Here is a 27,144-nt window from a genome sequence, read left to right as displayed (position 1 = left end):
CGCAATTGTGACAAATCACAGCTTGAACTATCCTACTTTACATGTAATGAGTCTCTCTCATATATTAGTTTCACCTTTTAAGTTGCATTACTGAAATAAATGAACTTTGCACCGTATTTTTATTTTTGGAGTTTTACTTGTAGATATTACATATACATGAAGGAAAATAACATATAGATATTACATATACATGAAGGAAAATAACATATAGATATTACATATACATGAATAAGGAATATAACATATAGATATTACATATACATGAATAAGGAATATTACATATAGATATTACATATACATGAATAAGGAAAATAACATATAGATATTACATATATATGAATAAGGAATATTACATATAGATATTACATATACATGAATAAGGAAAATAACATAGATATTACATATACATGAATAAGGAATATAACATATAGATATTACATATACATGAATAAGGAATATTACATATAGATATTACATATACATGAATAAGGAAAATAACATATAGATATAACATACATGAATAAGGAATATAACATATAGATATTACATATACATGAATAAGGAAAATAACATATAGATATTACATATACATGAATAAGGAAAATAACATATAGATATTACATATATATGAATAAGGAATATTACATATAGATATTACATATACATGAATAAGGAAAATAACATAGATATTACATATACATGAATAAGGAATATAACATATAGATATTACATATACATGAATAAGGAATATTACATATAGATATAACATATACATGAATAAAGAAAATAACATATAGATATTACATATACATGAATAAGGAATATTACATATAGATATTACATATACATGAATAAGGAAAATAACATAGATATTACATATACATGAATAAGGAATATAACATATAGATATTACATATATATGAATAAGGAATATTACATATAGATATTACATATACATGAATAAGGAAAATAACATAGATATTACATATACATGAATAAAGAAAATAACATATAGATATTACATATACATGAATAAGGAATATTACATATAGATATTACATATACATGAATAAGGAATATTACATATAGATATTACATATACATGAATAAGGAATATAACATATAGATATTACATATACATGAATAAGGAATATAACATATAGATATTACATATACATGAATAAGGAATATAACATATAACTATTACATATACATGAATAAGGAATATTACATACAGATATTACATATACATGAATAAGGAATATTACATATAGATATTACATATACATGAATAAAGAAAATAACATATAGATATTACATATACATGAATAAGGAATATAACATATAGATATTACATATACATGAATAAGGAATATAACATATAACTATTACATATACATGAATAAGGAATATAACATATAGCTATTACATATACATGAATAAGGAACATAACATATAGATATTACATATACATGAACAAGGCATTTTATATATACATAAATAAAGAATATAACACATAGATATTACATTTACATGAATTAGGAATAATACATAAACATAAATAAGGAATATTTAATAACCCCCTAATCCCCTTAACCCCTTAAGGACCAAGCCCCTTTTCACCTTAAGGATCAGGCCAATTTTATTTTTGTGTTTTTGTTTTTTCCTTCTCGCCCTCTAAAATCCATAACTCTTTTATATTTCCATCTACAGACCCATATAAGGGCTTGTTTTTTGCGTGACCAATTGTACTTTGTAATGAAACCTCTCAGTTTACCATAAAATGTAGGCGAACCCCCCCAAAAAATGTTTAGGGAGGAAATTTTAATGAAAACCAAAATTTTGCACATTTTGGAGGGGTTCATTTTCACACTGTACAATTTACGGTAAAAATGACACGTGTTCTTTATTCTGTGGGTCAATACAATTAAAATGATACCCATGGCTAGATACTTTTATATTTTTGTACCGCTTAAAAAAAATCTAAAACTTTTTGTACAAAATCAGTAATCTAAAATCGCCCTATTTTGACCACCTATAACTTTTTCATTTTTCCGTATATAGGGCGGTATGAGGGCTAATTTTTTGTGCCGTCATCTTTACTTTTTTTAGATACCCCATTTGCATATATGAAACTTTTAGAAAATTTTCTATTAATTTTTATTAAAGCAGCATTTTTGGACTTTTCTTACATTTTTTACATTTAAGTCGTTCAGTGTACAGGATCATTAACATTATATTTTGATAGTTTGGACATTTGCGCACGCCGTGATACCAAGTATGTTTATTAAAAAAAAAAAATTACGCTTTTTGGGGGTAAAATGGGAAAAACGGACAATTTTCATTTTTATTGGGGGAGGGGATTTTTCACTTTTTTTTTACTTTTTAGTTTTTACATTTTTCAACCTTTTTTTTACACTTTGATTGCTAATACTGTGCAGTGCTATGCATAGGACACAGCACTGCTCAGTATTATCGGTGGTCTTCTGCTCTGGTCTGCTCGATCTCAGACCAGAGCAGAAGACCCCAGGAGACGGCCGGAGCCAGGTGAGGGGACCTCCGGCCGCCATGCTGGATAGTCGGATCACCGCGGCAGCGCTGCGGGCGATCCGATCCGATCATCCAATCAAAGTACCGCAATGCCGCAGATGCCGTGATCTGTAGGGGTTAATGGCGGACATCCGCGCGATCGCGGATGTCGGCCATTACGGGCGGGTCCCCGGCTGCTGCTAGCAGCCGGAACCTGCCGTGTATGACTCGAGCACCCTTCCGATGCTCGCGGTCATACACAGGACGGAATAGGGAATAAGATGTCTAAGCACCGGAGACCCCTTTAATGACCAAGGATGTAAATTTACGTCCTGGTGTGGCAGTACTTAGCGCACCAGGATGTATATTTACGTCCTGTACATGACCACGAGCATCAGAGCGATGCTCAGATCATGCATGGCTGGTCCCGGCTGCTGATCGCAGCCAGGGACCCGCCAATAATGGGCGACATCCGCGATTGTGCGGATGTCTGCTATTAACCCCTCAGATGCCGTGATCAATATAGATCACGGCATCTACGGCAGTGTGGTCAGAAATATGGATGATCGGCCCGCCCGCAGCTCTGCCGCGGCGACCCGATCATCCAGAGCGGCAGACGGAGGTCCCCTCACCTGCCTCCGTTGCCTTCTATGGGTCTTCTGCTCTGATCTGAGATCGAGCAGACCAGAGCAGAAGATGACCGATAACACTGATCAGTGCTATGCCCTATGCATACCATTGAACAGTAATAGCAATCAAAGGATTGCTATAAAGAGTCCCCTATGAGGACTATTAAAGTGTAAAAATAAAAGTAAAAACAAAAAAAAGGTTAAAAATACTGTGAAAAATCCCGTCCCCCCCATTAAAAATGTAAAATGTCCTTTTTTCCCATTTTACCCCGATAAAGTGTAAAAAAATAAATAAATTTATACACATATTTGGTATCACCACGTGTGTAAATGTCTGAACTATTAAAATATAACGTTATTGATACCGTATGGTAAACTGTGTGAACGTTAAAAAAAAAGTGCAAAATTGCAAAAAATTTATAAAAAAATTAATAAAAGTTTTATATGCACAAATGTGGTTTCAATAAAAAGTACAGATCATGGCACAAAAAATGAGCCCTCAAACCGCCAATATATACGGAAAAATGAAAAAGTTATAGGTCGTCAAATTTGAAAGATACTAATTTGGTTCAAAAGTTTGCGATTTTTTTTTAAGTGCAACAATAATAGAAAAGTACGTAATCATGGGTATCATTTTATTCGTATTGACCCACAGAATTAAGAACACATGTCAGTTTTACCGTATATTGTATATTGTCATTACGCAGGACAACTGGTCGCGCTGAAAACAAGCCCTCATACTAGTCTGTGGATGATAATATAAAAGAGTTACGATTTTTAGAAGACGAGGAGGAAAAAACAAAAATGCAAAAATAAAATTTGCCTGGTCCTTAAAGGGGTACTCCGGTGAAAACCTTTTTTCTTTTAAATCAACTGGTGGCAGAAAGTTGAACATATTTGTAAATTAATTCTATAAAAAAATCTTAATCCTTCCTGTACCTATTAGCTGCTGAATACTACAGAGGAAATTCTTTTCTTTTTGGAATGCTCTCTGATGACATCACGAGCACAGTTCTCTCTGCTGACGTTATCATAATAATAAAAATGCTTTATTTATTGTTGTCCTTAGTGGGATTTGAACCCAATCCCCAGCACTGCAAGGCAGCAGTGCTAACCACTGAGCCACCATGCTGCCCTTAGCCTACATCTGCTATGCACGGTTGCTAAAATGGACAGAGATGTCAGCAGAGAGCACGGTGCTCGTGATGTCATCAGTGTTCCAAAAAGAAAAGAATTTCCTCTGTAACATTCAGCAGCTAATAAGTACTGGAAGGATTAAGATTTTTTAATAGAAGTAATTTACAAATATGTTTAACTTTCTGCCACCAGTTGATTTAAAAGAAAAAAGGTTTTCACCGGAGTACCCCTTTAAGGTCAAAATGGGCTTGGGATACATAAATAAGGAATATAACATATATATATATATATATATATATATATATATATATAACATATTCATGAATAAGGAACATTACATATACGGAGATAAGTTATATTACATATACATGAATAAGGAATATTACATATACGGAGATAAGTTATATTACATATACATGAATAAGGAATATTTAATAACCCATTTAAGAATCTTCCTGCTTAGATCCTTTGGCCTGCACCAAGAAACAGTGAGTGCTATAAACTTGTTTAAAGGCGTACTCCACTGCTCAGCATTTGGAACAAACTATTCCGAACGCTGGAGCCGGCAGCTCGTGACGTCATAGCCCCGCTTCCTCAATGCAAGTCTATGGGAGGGGCTGGACGGCCGCTCCCATAGACTTGCATTGAGGGGGTGGGTCCCGTCATGAGGGGGTGGGGCTATGATGTCACGAGCTGCCGGCTCCAGCGTTCGGGACAGTTTGTTCCAAACGCTGAGCAGTGGAGTACCCCTTTAAGAACTGCGCCTTCCCAATTAGGATAAATTTCCTCAATTTCTGAAATTTTTCTGTTGGATGTTGTCTCCAATTATTAAATAAAAAGCCTCCCATCTTTTATCTGAATGAATGTCAGTGTTCTCTGCAGAGCTCCCCGAATAGGTACCACTGAGCCTAAGCATATTGATAGGTCTCAACTTCTCCTCTATACCAGAATCTTTTATTTATGGCTAAATACAAAATTTGCACTTATATGTTTAAAGGGGTACTCCGGCGCTTAGACATCTTATCCCCTATCCAAAGGATAGGGGATAAGATGCCTGATCGCGGGGGTCCCGCCACTGGGGAACCCCTTGATCTTGCACGCCGCACCCCGTTAAAATCAGTCCCCGGAGCGTGTTCGCTCCAGGTCTGATTACTGTCGATCACGGGGCCGGAGCATTGTGACGTCACAGCCCCGCCCCCGTGTGACATCACGCTCCGTCCCCTCAATGCAAGCCTATGGGAGGGGGCGTGACAGCTGTCAATCCTTTGGATGGGGGATAAGATGTCTAGGGGTGGAGTACCCCTTTAAGTACCTGTCTCAGTTCATAAGTCTCTAAGATTGCAACCAATCAATAATCCATGTAACTGTGAGAGGTCATTGACCACCAACATGTTATTGCTGACAGATAAATCTATTTATGAGGATCACAGAATGAATTTCATCACTGACGGTTGTTAATTGTTCATAACACAAGAAAAGAAACGCTGAGCGCTTTATAGCTCTTTCACTTGTTTATGTCAATCTGTGTAGAAGGTTAATGATAATAAATGATTTTGCATTTTTTAAGGGTTTAGATGATATAGGTAAAACTGCACCTGTTTCCAGCATTGTTACCCAGTCCTCTGCCACGTATTCCAAATGTTGCCATTGTTTCAGGATGGGGTATTCCAGGATTTTTTTTTATTTTACTATGTTGCAGGGGCTGTAAAGTTAGTTTAGTTCATAATATAGTGTCTGTCTGTGTGTGACGGGTTTCTCACAATTCTTCTGTGATTTTCGCCCCAATATTTATTTTTAACAGCATACAAAATGACTCATGTCTCAGGTTTTCCCAGGTTGCAGTGCATCGAGATGTGACATCACTAGTCAGCTGATGACAGGGAGCCTGTCTGCTTCAATGGGTGGAGGCTACAGCTGTAGCCACTTGTTAGAAAACACTGGTCTTTTGAATGGAATGCAACTCATTTGTGTGGGAGGGAGGAAAGTGACCTCACACTTACAGGCATGGAACTATGTGATGTGTAGTTTGAGAAAGAAATCCAACAGGAAATACCCAGTTCACAAAAAGATGGCCTCAGCATTATGGTAATCTCACAACATAGCCATTTATCCCGAAGACAAGTGCAGATCCTTCCTAAGCATGTCCATTACTGCCTGCCAGGTAAGTACTAAAATCCCCTTATGGTGGATAACCCCTTTAAAAATCATAAAACCGCAATATGAAACGTCTAAAAAAAATCTTTATCTTTATTACATTCTCAAAGTGAAATTTTCTGGCTCGTTTGTGCACTCTGACCCTAACCTTACACATAGTACTAGGGAATAGTATTAGGGAATGGAGGTAATTATGGGGCAGGCTAGCTGAAGGTGGTGCAGCCAACCCCTGTAACCCCACAACTACTTGTGTTCATGTACGCAAAGTGGATGAGACCTCTGGACACTTCTGGTGCAATTCCAATAACATAAAGATGCTCTCGTATAGTTTGGAATGTTACAGCTTCTCAGCCAGAACAATAGATATTTGATCATTGTCTCTTTAAATCATACTTTTTTTTAAAGCAGCTTTACTGAATTTAGGAACCTGTAGGTGCTTTTTAGCAAGTGAATGTATAATATCTAACGTAGATGTATATGTTCTCTGCTTCTCAAGTTTTCAGTCCAGAGTTACTGAAACTACTAATGAAGATATTCACAGAATGGCTTGCCTTGGTGCAATATGTAGACTTTACTCACTCAGCGATGGTTCTCTGACACCATACCTGGAAGAATGTATTCAGGGAGGTCTTTATGACATGGCAGTCAAGCAGCACTGTAGGCCAATAAATAAATTAGAGTAATTCAGAGAGGTCCTTGTTCAGCCTCCTCCTCTCTAACATAGATGATATGTTAGATGAAGATGAAAAATTGTAGAACTTTTATCCTCCCAGTTTGGACAGGAACAGGAGCAGGAACAGTTACTTGATTGTAAGTAGGATTATACCAAGGTAGAAGATATGTGGAGTAGGTGTACAGCAATAGCAGAGCTATAAAATGAACATGTGGTAGTGGTTAGGACTAGTCCTCAACTAAATAACTTTATCTTCTCAGCAGGAGATGAGTTGGAAGACTTGTGGAAATAGCAAAGGCCAGGCCTCAACTGGTTCTAAGATGTTTAGGGCCACTCCTTCTCCTAGTATAAGAGGTTGGACTTGGGAACTTTATCCTGAGCTCATTGGCCAGCAAAATTATGTAATCAAAGCGCAATTCTTTTGTACACAGTAAATGCAAGATGTATTAAAACTTTACACTTTGTAAAACTTCAGGGTATACATTAAACAAGGTGCACAATTCTGCATTTAAAGGGGTACTCCGACCCTAGACATCTTATCCCCTATGCAAAGTATAGGGGATAAAATATCTGTTTTCGGGGGTCCTGCCGTGACGCCACACTCCCTCCCATAGACTTACATTGAGGGGGCGGGGAATGATGTCACGAGGGGTTGAGCTGTGACATCACGATACTCCGTCCCCTGCATCGCCCATCATCAGCCACAGAGCAATCCTCGCTCTGTGCCGCTGAAAACAGGGGTGCTGCCAGAGAGATCGCGGGGGTCCCAAGCAGCGGGACCCCTGTGATCAGACATCTTATCCCCTATCCTTTGGATAGGGGATAAGATGTCTAGGGGCGGAGTACCCCTTTAAGTAAAACCTTTGACCTTCTACTACCTGACAACTTTCTTAGGATAGTAGCTGGAACTGTAATACTAAGACACCACAGTTACAAATGTGGTGAGCCACGGTGAATGGCGGGACCACAGGGTGTAGCGATGTAGGTGGATGGGGCAGATGGTATTAACCCCAGGGGCAAGGTTTTATTAACCCTTAATGTTTGTGACACCAAAGTGGTTTTTGGGTATCGGGATCCACCCAGACAATATCTCCACTATCCCAATGACTAGGCAGTGAAATGAGAGTCCACGACCAGGTTATGGTTTAACGGAGGCTTTACTGAGTTCAGACAGTTGTTATAGTCTCTACAGCTCGGCCAGAATCCCAGAGAGGTGGCCAGGAACACAGAAGGACCTCGCAGCTTGCTGGGACCAATTATACTTGTAATAGACTTTAGATGCTTGACTTGTAGGCAGTGACAGCAGACATAGACTTGACTTACTGGAAGTGACTGTAGATTTGAGGCCTCCCAGGTAGCTGGACACAAGCACTGAGACATTTGGTCTCCACTGTTCCTCAGAAGCAATGATGGTAGAAGACCCAGAATTGTAATGGCTGCCCCTTATAAAGAGGGGCTGAGCCAGAAGCCCATAGGTCAGGCTGCGGGTCATGTGTTAAGCTGGTGCTCTCTGGGTAATATAAGCATAACATGTAACATCTCACAGGTCCTTTAGACAATTACATTAGTCCTCCAAAGGTCCTTTATACTGTCTATACATTAGTATACTGACTATACATATAGTACAATAAATAACATTAAAGTAACAGCAGGGGAGACACTGCAGGAGAACCCCCAGGTCACTGAGGGACTCAACCTGACAGGGCCTAAGTGTAGTGCAGGACCATGTCCTGTACTGGGACATTACACAAACTACAACAAACTCTGTCAGGGGGAGATTTATCAAAATCTGTTCAGAGGAAAAGTTGCTGCGTTTCCCATGGCAACCAATCCGATTTCCTCTTTCAAAAGGCCTCTGAAAATTAATGAAGTGATCTGACCAATGAAAATGAACTCAGCAACTTTTCCTCTGGACAGGTTTTGATAAATCTCCCCCTAATAATCCCTGTCCCTTCATCTCTGTGCACTGGGCAGATTTGGGTCTATTTTAGTAAGCAATAACAGCAGATATGGCCATGTCACCTATTCTGTAGAAACCGACCACTAAGAGCGGAGCTCTGATTGGTTGTCATGGGTGGGGGGGGGGGGGGTGAGGTGACGGTCAGTCTATGAGAGAGGGGACCATTCTGTGAAAACAAGAAGGAGGCACCATGTTGGCAGCCTCTGAGAGAGGAAGTCCATGGAGTCCACTCAGTTGAGAGCCTGGGGGGAAAAGATGGGGAGCAGTCTGTAAGAATGGGCAGATAAAACCCTTCTGTGAAGGAGGGGAGGACCAAGAGGGGCACTCTATAAAGAAAAGGGTTCTATGAAGTCTGTGTGAGACAGGGAGTAGACCAGTCTGTGGAAGAGACAAAGGGAATCATTGAGGAACCATTGGCAGAAGACTATATGAGAAAGGAGGGGCATGTGGAGCATTGTGCAAGATAGATGGGAGAACTTTTGGTCTGATCTGGGGTTTGAAATTATTTACAGGATCCGGTCTAGATTAATTTTACAGGTCGGTTCACATGTACAGGGTCCTACGCAGGATTTGATGTGCAGATTTAATGCGCAGGATATTCTGCTGCAGAACTCAATGTAAACTAAATGAGCGCAGCTTCCAATCTGCAGTTACAAATCCTGCGCATCAAATCTGTGCCGTATCCTGTATGTGTGAATGTACCCTATCTTGGACTTATATGAAAGTTGAACTGAAGGGCTTTTATTTTTTAGCTAATCCCTGCAGTTATTTTAATAGGAGTATTGGGCATCATTATAGATACAGTAATTAGGGACATAGGACAACAGCAAGTACAGTATGGGTGGTAGCAGCAGGATGGCAGTATTATAGAATGGGGGGAGTTGTGTTGCTATAGAGGGCAGAGGCGGCTCTCTAATTAGGTGAGTTAGGCGGCCGCCTAAGGCCTCGCGCTAAAAGGGGCCTCGCAGCCGCCTAAATCGTGTAATTAGAGAGCTGCAGGCTGCTGTAATAAAAAATATGTCAGCAGCCTTTCCCAGTCAAAATTTTTAATTGTTTAGCCCCTTTCTCGCTGCCCGATCGCATCCGCGGTATATTACTGTTCGTTTCATCATGATGCTGGAGTGAATTACCCTCCCATCCGCCTTCTGACCTGGCAATCCACCAATCCGCATTCTGCAATGCCGATTACCTCATGACGCGACGTAACCCTTCCCTGCATTCCCCCGCCTGCAGTACCAAAAAGAAGAAGAGAAGAGGAAGAAAGAAGACTAGCTGCTGCTGCAGGAAAGCGAGCACGAGCAGAGCACAAGAGAGAAAAAGGTAAGCAGAACAGAGAAAAGGGGAGAAGAGCAGAAGGGAAGGTTGAGCAAAGAAAAGGATATTATAGCAGCAGATAAGAGGAAGGAGAGCAGCAGGAGAGCAAATACAATGAGAAGAAGAGACGACAAAATGGGATCGAGAGCAGAAAAAATTGGAAGAGGAGAAGGAAGGATAGCAAAGGGAAGGGGAGCAGAAGGAGGGCAAAGAAAAGGGGAATGAGAGCAGAGAAAAGGGAAGGAGAGCAAAAAAAAGGGAAGGAGAGCAAAAAAAAGGGAAGGAGAGCAAAAAAAAAAAAGGGGAGGAGCAATAAAAAGTAGACTCCTTGGCTGACATCAGAATTGAAGTTTTAAGCCAATCCAATGCTTTCCTATGGGAAAGCACTGTGATTGACTGAGATCATCAATTTAGATTATGTCAGCCAATTTGGCGCATCCAGCACTGGCGGACTTGTGCAACTCTAGAATTAAGGTACCTTTTTTCTAAATTTAAAGGGGATGTGGGGTGTTACATAGTATACCACTATAGGGCCAGGAATACACATTTGTGTTCCTGATTCTATAGTGTTCTTTGAATACCCTGTTGACAACTTTATTTCAGTTTTAGGAGACACCAACAAGAATAACTGAGTAGTCAGATACATTTTTTTAAATCTATACCCAATGTTTGTGTATAGATATTTTGTAGAATAATTTAATGAGAAAAATAAGATTTCAAGAGCTGTGAATAGCGAGGTTATGATATATATTAAAGTTTGCCTTAAAATATTTAATTTATACAATTAATTTTAACCTCTTCAGGACATAGGGCGTATGGATACGCCCTGCATCCCGAGTCCTTAAGGACCGAGGGCGTATCCATACGCCCGTGGGAATTCCGGCCCCAACCGCTAGCCGGTTGGGGACCGGAGCCGGATGCCTGCTGAAATCGTTCAGCAGGCATCCCGGCATATCGCCCAGGGGGGTCATTATGCCCCCCCATGTCGGCAATTCAGTCCAGCGATCTGCGGCGATTCCGGGTCAATCGGGTCTCCAGTGACCCGATGACCCGGAATTACTGGCGGTTCGGGGCCGTCTCTGACGGCCCCGAACAGCCAGAGCCTGCAGGGGTGAGGTGGCACTGGTGCCACCTCACGATCGCCCTGATTCGTCGGCCGGATTACCGGCCGACCAATCAGGGCGCCTGCTGCGGGTGTCACTCCCGCACCCGCTCCGCCCCTCTTCTGGAGGACGTGAGCGGGTGCGGGACGTGCACCCCGGGTGCTGGGGACCCCGATCCCCGGCGTTAATGTTGGGATCGGGGCCCCAGGAGCAGCGGCGGCGGCGGGACTGACCTGCAGCGTCTGGATCGTTGGAGGTGAGTGACAGCCTCCTGCTGTTGCTTAGCAACAGCTCCCAGCATGCAAAAAGGGCATGCTGGGAGCTGTAGTTATGCAACAGCAGGAGGCAGACCACCACAACTCCCAGCATTCCCTTATGGGCATGCTGGGACTTATGGTTTTGCAACAGCTGGAGGCACATTCTTTCTATGGAAAAGTGTACCTTCAGCTGTTGTATAACTACAACTCCCAGCTTGCACAAACAGCTAAAGTGCATGCTGGGAGTTGTAGTGGTGCATCTTCTGGTTGCATAACTACAACTCCCAGCATGCCCGTTGGCTGTCGGTGACTGCTGAGAGTTGTAGTTTTGCAACAGCTGAAGGCACACTGGTTGTGAAACTCAGAGTTTTTTTTTACCTAACTCAGTGTTTCACGACCGGTGTGCCTCCAGCTGTTGCAAACTACAACTCTCAGCAGTCACCGTACACCATGCACCGTACATGCTGGGAGTTGTAGTTTTGCAACAGCTGGAGGCACACTGGTTGTGAAACACTGAGTTAGGTCACAAACTCAGTGATACATAACCAGTGTGCCTACAGTTGTTGCAAAACTACAACTCTCAGCAGTCACCGACAGCCAACGGGCATGCTGGGAGTTGTAGTTATGCAACAGCTGGATGTCCCCCCCAATGTGAACGTACAGGGTACACTCACATGGGCGGAGGATTACAGTAAGTATCTGGCTGCAAATTTGAGCTGCCGCAAACTTTCTGCTGCAGCTCAAATTGCCAGCGAGAAACTACTGTGAACCCCCGCCCGTGCGACTGTATCCTAAAAACACTACACTACACTAACACAAAAAATAAAATAAAAAGTAAAAAACACTACGTATACACATACCCCTATACAGCCCCCCTCCCCAATAAAAATGAAAAACGTCTGGTACGCCACTGTTTCCAGAACGGAGCCTCCAGCTGTTGCAAAACAACTCTCAGTATTGTCGGACAGCCGTTGACTGTCCAGGCATGCTGGGAGTTTTGCAACAGCTGGAGGCACCCTGTTTGGGAATCACTGGCGTAGAATACCCCTATGTCCACCCCAATGCAAGTCCCTAATTTAGGCCTCAAATACGCATGGCGCTCTCACTTTGGAGCCCTGTCGTATTTCAAGGCAACAGTTTAGGGACACATATGGGGTATCGCCGTACTCGGGAGAAATTGGGTTACAAATTTTGGGGGGTATTTTCTGCTTTTACACTTTTTAAAAATGTAAAATTTTTGGGAAAACAAGCATTTTAGGTAAAAAAAAAAATTTTTTTTTACATATGCAAAAGTCGTGAAACACCTGTGGGGTATAAAGGTTCACTTAACCCCTTGTTACGTTCCCCGAGGGGTCTAGTTTCCAAAATGGTATGCCATGTGGGTTTTTTTTTGCTGTCCTGGCACCATAGGGGCTTCCTAAATGCGGCATGCCCCCAGAGAAAAATTTGCTTTCAAAAAGCCAAATGTGACCCCTTCTCTTCCGAGACCTGTAGTGCGCCAGCAGAGCACTTTTCACCCCCATATGGGGTGTTTTCTGATTCGGGAGAAATTGGGTTTCAAATTTTTAGGGGTATTTTCTGCTATTACCCTTTTTAAAAATAAATTTTTCTTGGGAAAACAAGCATTTTAGGTAAAAATTATTATTATTTTTTTACATTTGCAAAAGTCGTGAAACACCTGTGGGGTATTAAGGTTCACTTTATCCCATGTTACATTCCCGAGGGGTCTAGTTTCCAAAATGGTATGCCATGTGTTTTTTTTTTTGCTGTTCTGGCACCATAAGGGCTTCCTAAAGGTAACATACCCCCCAAAAACCATATCAGAAAAACGTACTCTCCAAAATCCCCTTGACGCTCCTTCCCTTCTGAGCCCTCTACTGCGCCCGCCGAACAATTTACATAGACATATGAGGTATGTGCTTACTCGAGAGAAATTGGGCTACAAACACAAGTAAAAATTTTGTCCTTTTACCCCTTGTAAAAATTCAAAAATTGGGTCTACAAGAACATGTAAGTGTAAAAAATGAAGATTGTGAATTTTCTCCTTCACTTTGCTGCTATTCGTGTGAAACACCTAAAGGGTTAAAACGCTGACTGAATGTCATTTTGAATACTTTGGGGGGTGTAGTTTTTATAATGGGGTCATTTATGGGATATTTCTAATATGAAGACCCTTCAAATCCACTTCAAACCTGAACTGGTCCCTGAAAAATACTGAGTTTGAAAATTTTGTGAAAAATCGGAAAATTGCTGCTGACCGTTGAAGCCCTCTGGTGTCTTCCAAAAGTAAAAACTTGTCAATTTTATGATGCAAACATAAAGTAGACATATTGTATATGTGAACCAAAAAAAAATGTATTCGTAATATCCATTTTCCTTACAAGCAGAGAGCTTCAAAGTTAGAAAAATGCAAAATTTTCACATTTTTCATCAAATTTACGGATTTTTCACCAAGAAAGGATGCAAGTATCGACAAAAATTTACCACTATGTTAAAGTAGAATATGTCACGAAAAAACAATCTCGGAATCAGAATGATAACTAAAAGCATCCCAGAGTTATTAATGTTTAAAGTGACAGTGGTCAGATGTGCAAAAAACGCTCCGGTCCTTAAGGCAAAAATGGGCTCCGTCCTGAAGGGGTTAATATCGCCTGCTTACTTTTTTTAAAATTCTTTTTATTGCGCTTGGGGGGCCTCAGATTTATTTTCGCCTAAGGCCTCAAAAAGTCTTGAGCCGCCTCAAAAGATGTCTGAGCATTGTGATCAGTGAGGAGAAGATGTCGTATCAGTTTTGACCAGATGGAGAAGAAAAGGGAAGAGAATATTTACATCACCTATAGTCAGCAGATGTAATAGCAGATTTAATTTTTTTTTTCCATATTCCCATCCCATAAGATTAATAAAAGTAGAACAATAATTAATATGTTCCTTCCAGATTGGTATTGAAATAAAACAAGCCTTATCTGGCTTCTTCAAATAAATAAAAAAAATCTATTAATCTTGGAATGCAGCAATGGAATAAAAAAATTGAACAGGCAGTATTTGCATTGTACTTTAGGGCCCTAGGCACCCGAGTCTGACTCCAAAACCCCTACTTAGGAGGAAAGCTTATTATATATATATTGCAAGTTATTTTCTTTTTAACATCCTTTTTATCATCTTCGAAAAGACAACCAAGGAGATAATGTCATGCAAATATTCAACCTTGAGCTGTAAAGCTGCTTGTTCCCTTTTAATATAGGAAGCCGTTATTTGTTACTATCCCCCATTTGAAGAGATCGCAGTGTTTCCATGTGTGGTGCACCGGACCTATATTTAAATACCTATACTTTGTGGTATGCCCTTCAGTCATTTTGCCCTGTCACATACACATTTAAAGAGAGAAAAGATAAGATAGCATTCTGTTTATAAACAGTGATCTTCTATAAATTTCTCTAGTAAGAAAATAAATTGGTATTTTCCCATGAGTACAGCAAGTGGGTACATGGGGGTGAAGCAAAAAACAAAACAAAACAAAACAAAACAAAAAAGTTCTCAAACTCTACTTGCTCCCGATCCAACACCGCTTCCACTCCGAAATCCTCAATGAAGTCCCTGATGACGTCCCTGTACACTCAGCATTTGACATGTACAGCTGCCATGTGGGCGCCACTGAGACCAGTGATTGGCTTCAGTATCTCATACACAGTGTGCAGGGATGTTAATCGGGCACTCCAGAGCGATAGTAGCATTGGACTGAAAGTGAGCAAAATGGTGTACTGTATGGCCCAGATTTATCAAAGAATGTCTACGGTAGAGCTTTGGGTGGTGGGTTTGACTAGCGTGCATCTTATTTATCAAGAAGGTGCAGCAGGATGATGAATTTTGCGCAGCTCTGCTGTGGCGGGGAAAGCTCTACCACATACACTTTTTCTAGAGGCTTTTGAGGGAGAGAAGTAGACACTTTCCCGGGTCCTGAATTTGGCAGCTTAGGTGTTTTTACTTACTTTCACAGAGCTGCCGGGATATTTTTACTTGCATTTTAGATGCTACAATCAAATTTGACTGCGGTGTCTAAGGGGTTAACCTTTTAAGGATGCTGGGCATATGCATGCGCCCTGCATCCCGAGTCCTTAAGGACGTGGGGCGTATGCATATGCCCGTGGGAATTCCAGTCCCCGCTGCTAGCTGGTTGGGGACCGGACCGGGATGCCTGCTGAAATCATTCAGCAGGCATTCCGGCACATCACCGAGGGGGGACCTGAAACCCCCCCCCCCATGTCGGCGATCGCAGAAAATCGAATGTCAATTCAGACATGCGATTTTCTGCTATTCCGGGCTGATCGGATCCCTGGTGACCCGATCACCCAGAAAATACGGATGATCGGAGCTGTCAGTGACAGCCCTGATCATCCTGAGGGATAAGAGCGAGGTCGCAGTGCTGCGATCTCCTCCTATCCCCTGCCATTGGTCAGAACTGATTCTGACCAATGGCAGGGCAGGACAGTGGGTTGCCATGGCAACCCCCCATTCTGCCCAGCCCTGGATGTCGATGGGAACGTGGGGAGAAGATGGAGGCCGGTACCTGGAGGAGAAGATGCCTGGGGACCCCCAACCGTCGCTGGAGACTGCTGGATCCTGGCTCAGGTAGGGAAACTATGGTGGGGGGGGGGAATGAAAGTGAAAGTAAAGTGATCTTTACTGTGGCAACCACTAGGAAGGCCAAACTACAACTCCCAGCATGCCCAGACAGCCCAGGCATGCTGGGAGTTGTAGTTCTGTAACATCTGTCCCTTCAGATTTTGCAATTTTCATGAAATTTTTGAAAATTGCTGCTCTACTTTGAAGCCCTCTAATAAAAAATAAAAATAATGAAAAAAACAAAGATGTGTCCATTTTATGATGCCAACATAAAGTGGACATATTGTATTTGTGAATAAAAATAAAATTTATTTGGAATATCCATTTTCCTTACAAGCAGAGAGCTTCAAAGTTAGAAAAATGCAACATTTTCAAAATTTTCATTATGACATTTTGGGATTTTTCACCAAAAAAAGATGCAAGTAACGACGAAAATTTACCACCAAAATAAAGTAGAATATGTCACGAAAAAACTATCTCAGAATCAGAATATTCGGTAAAAGTGTTTTAGAGTTATTAATTCGTAAAGCAACGGTGGTCAGAAAAGGGCTGCGTCCTTAAGGGGTTAAAGCCAGGCATCACCGTGATCGGTGATATCTTGCATTAGAGGTTGGTCCTGGGGGCAGATAGCTGCCAGGACCACCCAGCTATGACCCACGCTCAGCTGCTGAACACGTGTCATAGAAGGGGAGTGGGACGCTGTCGTCTACAAGGGGGTTAAAGGTTGAATTGTGGAAGGTAGAAATTATTCTCACGCCAACTGGTAGGTGGTTTAGCTTTGCGCCTAAAAAAGTACCTTTGCGGGCAAAATAGAGATTTTTAACAAAAGTCGCAAATGATAAATACGTGACCACTGCATGGTCAAAAAGAAAAAGTTCTACGGGTAGGCAAAAAGAGTAAAACTGTGTATATCAAAAGGCGCATAAAAGTCTCAAAATATGCTGCTTGCGCCTGAACTGCGCCAAAACATAGACAAAAAAAAAAATGCTCTAAAAGCAATGATAAATCTCCCCCTATGTGTTTTTTGGGCTTATTTGTCAGGGTGCGTTCACAGGAGGAAAACCTTTGAGAGTTTTCATAGCAGATTGTGTTAACTTCAATGTTGTCTGCTGCAGTTTTTTGTGCTCTGAGAAAAATCCACCGCAGGAAACAGAAAAAAATCTGCTTGAGTGACTGTACACTTATTCATATGCATCAAGGCCTCGGAAATACGCTTGGCACTTCAGTTTACAAGCATAGCACAGAAATGTCAGATACTATGACCAAAACCCAATGATCAGAAAGTCAATGAGGTCCATTGGACGCCACTTGGATTCCTTTAAAATGAAAGGATTGACAAAGTCTTAAAGGGGTACTCCGGTGGAAAACAATGTTTTTTTTTAAATCAACTGGTGCTAGAAAGTTAAACAGATTTGTAAATTACTTCTATTTAAAAATCTTAATCCTTCCAGTACTTATCAGCTGCTGCATGCCCCAAAGGAAGTAATTTTTTTTTTCCTTTCTGTCTGACCACACTGCTCTCTGCTTACACCTCTGTCTATGTCAGAAACTGCCCAGAGCAGGATCAAATTCCCATAGCAAACCTGCTCTGGACAGTTCCTGATATGGACAGAGGTGTCAGCAAAGAGCACTGTGGTCAGGCAGAAAAATAAAAAAAATAAATGAACTTCTTCTGGAGTATACAGCAGCTGATAAGTACTAAAAGGATTAAGACTTTTAAATAGAAGTAATTTACAAATCTGTTTAACTTCCTGACACCAGTTGATTTTAAAAAAAATAATAATGTTTTCCACTGGAGTATCCTTTAAAGGAATAGCCCCATATAGACAGTCACTTCTAAAAAAAAAAAAAGCCAGTTTTTATAACCAGCACTGTATGTCAGCCATCCAGAGTGTCTTCCCAATCTGGTTTATAAAAGCCCCTTATTGGTGTCACGTATGCTACAATTAGGTAAGTAGTCAAGGGTTGTCCTGTTTTATAAATAATCATTATCACCAGAGCTGTCACTGGTTGTATGGAGAAATAAAATAAAGAAGAGGTATAACACCATATAACACAGTATAACACCATATAACACCATATAACACCATATAACACAGTATAACACCATATAACACAGTATAACACCATATAACACCATATAACACAGTATAACACCATATAACACCATATAACACAGTATAACACCATATAACACCATATAACACCATATAACACAGTATAACACCATATAACACCATATAACACAGTATAACACCATATAACACTGTATAACACCATATAACACAGTATAACACCATATAACACCATATAACACAGTATAACACCATATAACACCATATAACACAGTATAACACCATATAACACCATATAACACAGTATAACACCATATAACACCATATAACACAGTATAACACCATATAACACCATATAACACAGTATAACACCATATAACACCATATAACACAGTATAACACCATATAACACCATATAACACAGTATAACACCATATGACACCATATAACACCATATAACACCATGTAACACCATATAACACAGTATAACACCATATAACACAGTATAACACCATATAACACCATATAACACAGTATAACACCATATAACACCATATAACACCATATAACACAGTATAACACCATATAACACAGTATAACACCATATAACACCATATAACACAGTATAACACCATATAACACAGTATAACACCATATAACACCATATAACACAGTATAACATCATATAACACCATATAACACCATATAACACAGTATAACACCATATAACACAGTATAACACCATATAACACAGTATAACACCATATAACACCGTATAACACCATATAACACAGTATAACACCATATAACACCATATAACACCATATAACACAGTATAACACCATATAACAGTATAACACCATATAACACAGTATAACACCATATAACACCGTATAACACCATATAACACAGTATAACACCATATAACACCATATAACACCGTATAACACCGTATAACACCGTATAACACCATATAACACAGTATAACACCATATAACACAGTATAACACCATATAACACAGTATAACACCATATAACACCATATAACACAGTATAACACCATATAACACAGTATAACACCATATAACACCATATAACACCATGTAACACCATATAACACAGTATAACACCATATAACACTGTATAACACCATATAACACCATATAACACAGTATAACACCATATAACACAGTATAACACCATATAACACCGTATAACACAATATAACACCATATAACACTGTATAACACCATATAACACAGTATAACACCATATAACACAGTATAACACCATATAACACAGTATAACACCATAAAACACCATATAACACAGTATAACACCATATAACACAGTATAACACCATATAACACCATATAACACAGTATAACACCATATAACACAGTATAACACCATATAACACAGTATAACACCATATAACACCATATAACACCATATAACACAGTATAACACCATATAACACCATATAACACCGTATAACACCATATAACACAGTATAACACCATATAACACCGTATAACACCATATAACACAGTATAACACCATATAACACCATATAACACCGTATAACACCATATAACAGAATATAACACCATATAACACAGTATAACACAGTATAGCACCATATAACACCATATAACACAGTATAACACCATATAACACCATATAACACCGTATAACACCATATAACACAGTATAACACCATATAACACAGTATAACACAGTATAGCACCATATAACACCATATAACACAGTATAACACAGTATAACACCATATAACACAGTATAACACCATATAACACAATATAACACCATATAACACCATATAACATAGTATAACACCATATAACACAATATAACACCATATAACACCATATAACACAGTATAACACCATATAACACAGTATAACACCATATAACACAGTATAACACCATATAACACCATATAACACCATATAACACAGTATAACACCATATAACACCATATAACACAGTATAACACCATATAACACAGTATAACACCATATAACACAGTATAACACCATATAACACCGTATAACACCATATAACACAGTATAACACCATATAACACCATATAACACAGTATAACACCATATAACACCATATAACACAGTATAACACCATATAACACCATATAACACCGTATAACACCGTATAACACAGTATAACACCATATAACACCATATAACACAGTATAACACCATATAACACAGTATAACACCATATAACACAGTATAACACCATATAACACCGTATAACACCATATAACACAGTATAACACCATATAACACCATATAACACCATATAACACAGTATAACACAGTATAACACCATATAACACCATATAACACAGTATAACACCATATAACACCATATAACACCGTATAACACCGTATAACACCATATAACACAGTATAACACCATATAACACAGTATAACACAGTATAACACCATATAACACCATATAACACAGTATAACACAGTATAACACCATATAACACAGTATAACACCATATAACACAATATAACACCATATAACACCATATAACATAGTATAACACCATATAACACAATATAACACCATATAACACAGTATAACACCATATAACACAGTATAACACCATATAACACCATATAACACAGCATAACACCATATAACACAGTAGAACACCATATAACACCATATAACATAGTATAACACCATATAACACAATATAACACCATATAACACCGTATAACACCATATAACACAGTATAACACCATATAACACAGTATAACACCATATAACACCATATAACACCATATAACACAATATAACACCATATAACACAATATAACACCATATAACACCGTATAACACCATATAACACAGTATAACACCATATAACACAATATAACACCATATAACACCATATAACACAATATAACACCATATAACACAATATAACACCATATAACACAATATAACACCATATAACACCATATAACACAATATAACACCATATAACACAATATAACACCATATAACACCATATAACACAATATAACACCGTATAACACCATGTAACAACATGTAACAAACAATAGGTGGACATTGTCAAATTGCATTTATTCTTTGTTCATATTCTATATTATTATGACTCATAAAGTAATGATTACTTTAATGGCCTGTGAAGAATCAGGGTGTAAATCATCAGCAGCTTTAAAAAATTTATGGCACTATTTGTTGAGCCTAGATAAAATGTTCATTGGCACCACGGTCATTCAACCCAATGTCCCAGCTGTGACCTTCTCTGCTCAATTCCAGGAGCACATAGTGCGTTAGTGTTCCATTAATAATCATTTGTAGCACCTCATGCTCTGATCTTCCTTAGGTTGTAGAAGATTTAAGAGGAAAATAGGGTTAATATATTACCATTACTACTTTTACTACTACTACCTCTAATACTCTTGTTACTATTACTAATGTGACTACTACTAAGACTCCTATTACTACAACAACTGTTACTACTTCTACTAATACATTTATACACTGCTAAAAAAATAAAATAAAGGGAACACTTAAACAACACAATGTACCTCCAAGTCAATGACACTTCTGTGAAATCACACTGTCCACTCAGGAAGCAACACTGATTGACAATCAATTTCACATGCTGTTGTGCAAATGGAACAGACAACAGGTGGAAATTATAGGCCGTTAGCAAGATACAGCCAATAAAGGAGTGGTTCTGCAGGTGGTGACCACAGACCACTTCTCAGTTCCTATGCTTCCTGGCTGATGTTTTGGTCACTTTTGAATGTTGGCAGTGCTTTCACTCTAGAGGTAGCATGAGACGGAGTCTACAACCCACACAAGTGGCTCAGGTAGTGCAGCTCATCCAGGATGGCACATCAATGCGAGCTGTGGCAAGAAAGTTTGCTGTTTCTGTCAGTGTAGTGTCCAGAGCAGGGAGGCGCTACCAGGAGACAGGAGACATTTAGGAGGCTGTAGGAGGGCAACAACCCAGCAGCAGGACCGCTACCTCCGCCTTTGTGCAAGGAGAAGCAGGAGGAGCACTGCCAGAGCCCTGCAAAATGACTTCCAGCAGGTCACAAATGTGCATGTGTCCACTCAAACGGTCAGAAACAGACTCCATGAGGGTGGTATGAGGGCCCGACGTCCACAGGTGGGGGTTGTGCTTACAGCCCAACACCATGCAGGACATTTGGCATTTGCCAGAGAACACCAAGATTGGCAAATTCGCCACTGGTACCCTGTGCTCTTCACAGATGAAAGCAGGTTCACACGGAGCACATGTGAAAGACGTGACATAGTAACATGGTTCATAAGGTTGAAAAAAGACCAGAGTCTTATCCCTAATGAGTTCCTGCTGAGTTGATCCAGAGGAAGGCAAAAAACCCTCATACTAGAGGTAAAAATTCCTTACCGACTCCAAATATGGCAGTTAGAATAAATCCCTGGATCAACGTTCTGTCCCTATAAATCTAGTATACATAACCAGCAATGTTATTACTCCCCAAAAATGCATCCAGACCCATTTTGAACTCTCTTACAGAGTTCACCATGACCACCTCCTCTGGCAGAGAGTTCCATAGTTTCACTGTTCTCCACGGCGTATGGAGACGCCGTGGAGAACGTTCTGCTGCTTGCAACATCCTCCAGCATGACCAGTTTGGCGGTGGGTCAGTAATGGTGTGGGGTTGTATTTCTTTGGGGGCTGCACAGCCCTCCATATGCTTGCCAGAGGTAGCCTGACTGCCATTTGGTACCGAGATGAGATCCTCAGACTCCTTGTGAGACCATATGCTGGTGCGGTTGGCCCTGGGTTACTCCTAATGCAAGACAATGCTAGACCTCATGTGGCTGGAGTGTGTCAGCAGTTCCTGCAAGAGGAAGGCATTGATGTTATGGACTGGCCCGCCTGTTCCCCAGACCTGAATCCAATTAAGCACATCTGGGACATCATGTCTCTCTCCATCCCCCAACGCCACGTTGCACCACGGACTGTCCAGGAGTTGGCAGATGCTTTAGTCCAGGTCTGGGAGGACATCCCTCAGGAGACCATCCGCCACCTCATCAGGAGCATGCCCAGGCGTTGTAGGGAGGTCATACGGGCACGTGGAGGCCATACACACTACTGAGCCTCATTTTGACTTGTTTTAAGGACATTACATAAAGTTGGATCAGCCTGTAGTGAGGTTTTCCACTTTGATTTTGAGTATGACTCCATATCCAGACCTCCATGGGTTGATAAATTTGATTTCCATTGATCATTTTTGTGTGATTTTGTTGTCAGTGCATTCAACTATGTAAAGACGAAAGTATTTCATACGATTAGTTCATTCATTCAGATCTAGGATGTGTTATCTAAGTGTTCCCTTTATTTTTTTGAGCAGTGTATTTTTTATGTACTCAGCGATTTTATTATTATTTATTTTTTCTGTGCAAAAAATCTTATCTTAAAATATGAATACTGTGGAAATAAAGGGCAATTCTACGTGTTTTGATGTTCATAGTACATAATCTCTACTACATGAATTAGAGGGGTACTCCAATGGAAAAACATTTTTAATCAACTGGTGACAGAAAGTTAAACAGATTTGCAAATGACTTTTATTAAAATATCTTTTTTTTTGGCAAATTTTTCTTTTATTAATTTTCATGGTCATATAATAATCATAAAATAACAATAAACAGTTGAAATCAATTTCTATGAATGATTAACAATACATTCTCACTCACAGGTCAAACTAACTTATTCTTACATTCGTTCCTCCATTCCTCAATCAATCAATCGCTTCCCTCTTCCCTTCAATTCAGATCTCTCCTCTTAAGGCGCCTACTTCTTGGTTATGGCTCATAATTTGTTACCCATAACTCCTGGTCATGACTCATACTACCGTATTTTTCGCCCTATAAGACGCACTTTTTCTTCCCCAAAACTGGGGGGAAAAAGTCGGTGCGTCTTATACGGCGAATACACCCCTATCGCGGCGGTCCCTGTGGCCATCAACGGCCGGGACCCGCGGCTAATACAGGACATCACCGATCGCAGTGTTGCCCTGTATTAACCCTTCAGACGCGGCGATCAAAGCTGACCGCCGCGTCTGAAGGGAAAGTGACACTAACCCTGCTGTTCAGTCGGGCTGTTCGGGACCGCCACGATTTCACCGCGGCGGTCCCGAACAGCCCGACTGAATAGCCGGGTTAGTGCTTACAGGACCTTACCTGCCTCCTCGGTGTCTTCTCTGTTCAGGGATCCCCTGTATGGCCGGCGCTCTCCTTCCTCGTCATCACGTCGTCGCGTACGTGCGTCGGCATGCGTAATGACGTGATGGCGGCGATGGAGAGTGAGGATACCTTGCCGGCAGCAGAGATGTTCCGGAGTGACGGAGACACGGCGACAGCGATGGAGCGATATCCAGGGCAGCGGTGACGGGTCCGGAGCGGCGGGGACACGTGAGTATTACCTCCTATGCAGTGGTCTTCAATCTGCGGACCTCCAGATGTTGCAAAACTACATCTCCCAGCATGCCCGGACAGCCGGGCATGCTGGAAGTTGTAGTTTTGCAACATCTGGAGGTCCGCAGGTTGAAGACCACTATTGGGTTCAAAATCTTTATTTTTTTAGATTTTGCACCTATAAATTGGGTGTGTCTGATACGCCGGTGCGTCCTATAGGACGAAAAATACGGTACCTTGTCACCTCCTCTTTTGTATTAATTCCCTGTACTTAATTGATGTCTCAATACATATTTAACCATTCATTAGTTGTCCCCAAAATGTTATTTCAGGGTTTTCCATTTCATCTTTTCTACTTTCTCCAACTCCATATAACATTTTTCCCACCACTCTATTTCTCCCTTTTGTCCTCAGGTACCTATCATTCTATCCCGCCATCATTTTTCCATAATGCATGTCTGTTTTAGGGAGGCTATTAATCTTAGTATAATAGGCAATTCTAAATTCTTCCAGTTTTTAGCTTTCACTTGAATTTTAAATGTCATTAGTTCTATTCCCACTAATAATAATGCCATCTTTGGTCCCCATAAGAACTCTACCTCCTCTTCCCATACATCTAATAGGAGCCATTTAACTTCCTCCCACAGCCGGCGCACTCCTCCAAACATGTATAAATGTACCTTCCATCGTCTGGCATCGCCAACATGTTGAAGGATTTGCTTGGTTCATTTTTGCTAACTTGTCTGGTGTGAGATACCACCGGTACGTCAGCTTGCGGGAGGATTCCAGGGGTGACACACAATGGGATGCTTTAGATGGAAATATAAACGCTTTAGCCCATGAATCTTTCGCAATATTACAACCCAAATTGTAAATTTGGGAGCCAGAAAACTTGCTAATTGAAAGGGGATCAAATTCTTTTTTCAAAATATTGCTAAATAATGAATAACTTTTTAAAATGTTATTCTGCCTGTCACTGTTGAAATGAAACCTACCATTAACATTATAAACTGATCATTTCTTTGTCATTGAGCAAAAGTACAAAATCAGCAGGGGATCAAATCCTTTTTCCTTTACTGTATGACCTTGGACCCGGTATTTCCTGGAAGCTGAACTCCAGTAACCCAGCACAACCATTATACAATGAATGGTGCAGACCTTTCAGCCATATTCACTGCTAAACAGCTGATCGGCGAGGGGTGTAAGGTGTTGACACCCCGTCGATCAAAGATTGAAGGTCCATCCTATGTATAGGCCATTTATCCAAAACCTCTGGAAAACCCTTGTACAGAGAACAATGAATGTGTAACCTATTGTTGAAGTTTTCTTTCTAGCATTAAAGGGGTACTCCGGCCCTGAGACATCTTATCCCCTATCCAAAGGATAGGGGGTAAGATGTCTCACCACGGGGGTCCCGCCGCTGGGGACTCCCGCAATCTTGTATTCGCCACTTCGCCACCCACCTGTTTGAGCTGCACGCCGCGGTGCCTGCTCACAAACAGCCGGGTGGCGACCACGGGGCTGGAGTATTGTGACGTCACGACTCCGCCCCTCTGTGATGTCACCCCCCCCCCCGCTATGCAAGTCTATGGGAGGGGGCGTGACAGCCGTCACGCCCCCTCCCATAGACTTGCATAGCGGGGGCGGAGGGTGTTGTCATACAGGGCGGAGTCGTGATGTCACGATACTCCAGCCCCGTGGTCGCCACCCGGCTGGCTCAAACAGGTGGGTGGCGAATACAAGATTGCGGGGGTCCCCAGCGGTGCATCATTTGGATAGGGGATAAGATGTCTCAGGGCCGGAGTACCCCTTTAAAGTAAAGGTATCTCCTGTTACAATGTCATGTATTCCATGAACACCAAGAAGAATACTCTCTACATTGTGATAAGAACAGGCTGCTATGTCAAGAGAAGTAATCGATAGCAGGATATTTCACAAGCCTCTGTCAAGGTATCGTCTCCTATGTAAACACCATGGAGTTTGTGAGTAACTTTCACCAAGACATTTATACTTTGTACTGTGTTATGTACAGTGGATAGTCCACAATTTCCTTTAAGGGCTCGAACAATCTCTTTTTATTTAAAAGAGACCCTTCATTGACCACAACCGTAGGGGCACATGGCAGCAAGTTTTTAATTTCCCTGCAGCGCCACCATATGGGAAATGAAGTATTACAATGTGAAATAT

The 27,144-nt window shown here is 40.5% G+C and overlaps 1 protein-coding gene across 2 annotated transcripts in view; it reads right to left on the bottom strand.

Annotated features, from left to right (window-relative positions):
- LOC130284234 (retinol dehydrogenase 5-like) overlaps window positions 1-27,144 on the bottom strand; it is a 54,706-nt gene that overhangs the window by 17,390 nt on the left and 10,172 nt on the right. The gene's annotated exons all lie outside the window — the stretch shown is intronic.

This window comes from Hyla sarda, chromosome 8 (assembly GCF_029499605.1).
Source record: "Hyla sarda isolate aHylSar1 chromosome 8, aHylSar1.hap1, whole genome shotgun sequence".
NCBI classification, from domain to species: domain Eukaryota; kingdom Metazoa; phylum Chordata; class Amphibia; order Anura; family Hylidae; genus Hyla; species Hyla sarda.
The sequence above is the reverse complement of the archived record's forward strand: the minus strand, read 5'-3'. Positions and strand labels throughout refer to the sequence as shown.